Source organism: Halyomorpha halys, unplaced genomic scaffold (genome assembly GCF_000696795.3).
Source record: "Halyomorpha halys isolate HHAL.00 unplaced genomic scaffold, Hhal_1.1 Scaffold1104.1, whole genome shotgun sequence".
Taxonomy (NCBI): Eukaryota; Metazoa; Arthropoda; class Insecta; order Hemiptera; family Pentatomidae; genus Halyomorpha; species Halyomorpha halys.
Genome location: NW_027107719.1, coordinates 101,075 through 103,002, shown reverse-complemented (window position 1 = coordinate 103,002; position 1,928 = coordinate 101,075). Strand labels below are relative to the sequence as shown.

Sequence of the window (1,928 nt, the reverse complement as noted above, 5' to 3'; positions counted from 1 at the left end):
GCGCAATGGAAGTGGTTTAATGCTAACGACTACTTGGAAACACCGTACTCTCCAAAAAACGTTACTGATGAATAAAACTTTTATTTATGGATATTTGAAACTCAATAAAAAAGAAAAAGAAATGTAATCCATTAATTGCAAATGAGTTTTTAGTAATTTATTAATATGTTCTGCCCTACAATGGCACTGGACACTATAGTCGGGTAAAAATAGGTTTTCTTTAAAATCTAAGTTGATACATACCTCCATACATCTAATTATTATATTTAAGCATTTGTAAAATTTCATCATTTAGATTTTATTAATTTGCATGGTTAAGTTACTAGAAATACTTTAGAAATTAGGCCAGATTGGTTCTAAACCTAAAAATAAACGGCTGCCATTTTCAAAAACTGCTTCCCACATTTGATCTGTGTACCCACACCTTAGGTTGTGGTAAACAATTTACCACTGTCTTTTTAAAACAATTTTAAATCCGAATCCCTCGAAAGAATTTAGTTTATAATTAATTTCAGGTTTACATTCAATTTTACTGGATCACCCTTAACTCATGTCTCTTAAATATCTCACTTCAATGGCGTACTCAGGTTTAAAACTAGAGGAGGGGCAGTTCATGGTCGTTCAGTTGATGACATTTCAGCACGGAAATGGCGAATCAAATTAAGAAAAGTATATACAGTTATAACAGTGCTTTATTATTTATTACAAATATTTTCTTGAAAAATTTAATTAAATTTTTATTAAATTTAATAAGTTTTCACTTCAAGGGGGACTCTGCCCCTCGCTGGGTAGGCCCATGCCTCTCCTCTACTATTTGATATTTTTTTGTCAATAAACGGTCTTTCTTTTTCTTTTTAATAATTATTATTCCTTATTTTATTTAATTTTTACTATTATATTTGATTAATAAGCCACTATGAAATTTGTAATTTGTTTATTACATATGCATAATTTATGCGTATTGTTTTGTCACTAAACGATCTTTATTTTTATTTTTAACTTTTTATTCGTTTTTTTCGATTATATTTGATTGATAAGCCACTATAAAATTTGTTATTTGTTTATTGTATATGCATAATTGATGTTAATGTTTTGAAATCCACTGTACTATGTTTAATAATATGGATTGGCTCTTTTAACCTGCTATTTTATCAATGATTTTTCTGCCAGTTTTTTGCACCTAAATTCGATAATTACATACTAAACTGAAGGACAGATAACTTCCTGTTTTTCTTTCGTAAATGTTATATGTAGTTGCAAAGAAAAGTTCAACGACATGTATTTAATCTCTGAATACAGGTAACCGATTTCTAACATGTTTGGGTTTTTTAAACGCTATTTTTGTTATCTAAAGCGGCAAAATCACCCATGTTCAGACATGTCTGTTTATCAGCAATGCGATATTTTTAATCTGTTTTATCACTTATTTCAGGAACTATCGACCATAACCAATTAAAAGTTTATCTTCAGAATGGTTGCGTTTATATCGGAGAAAGGAATTACAATTGGACGGCAATCTTTTTGAACATTTTGCGGCTGGGTTATCAGCTTCTTTGAGAAAAGGTGAAACCGCTGGGGAATGGGAGGAGAAGAAATAAATTTAATAATTGGTAAAAATTTGTGTGTTTTTATCAGATAAAAATAAAATACATTATGTATATGTGAAAATCAAAATCATTTTCGTATAGATATTCAAGCTAGAAATTAAAAAAAAAAATTGTATCATCAGAATAAAAAATATTCACCATCATTTTTACGTTGTATACATCAAATAAAGGTTAAACAAGGGCATTGATTGATGTTACATTTTATCTGATTTTTATGTGATTTTCGGAGAGTGTACGTGTCTGTGCCTGGTTTATCTCATATAGATTTTTATCAGATTTCCTCCATTACTTTCGATTACGCATTTGTAAATGTATTCTTGT

At 29.1% G+C, this 1,928-nt stretch overlaps 1 protein-coding gene across 2 annotated transcripts in view; it reads left to right on the top strand.

The window, feature by feature from the left end:
- Nucleotides 1-1,928, top strand: part of LOC106688321 (cytochrome P450 6k1) — a gene marked incomplete at its 3' end in the record, with an annotated part of 20,404 nt that overhangs the window by 881 nt on the left and 17,595 nt on the right. Inside the window, 1 exon segment of one of the 2 annotated variants that reach the window (XM_067046070.1) lies at nt 1,433-1,610. 2 annotated transcript variants of the gene reach the window in all.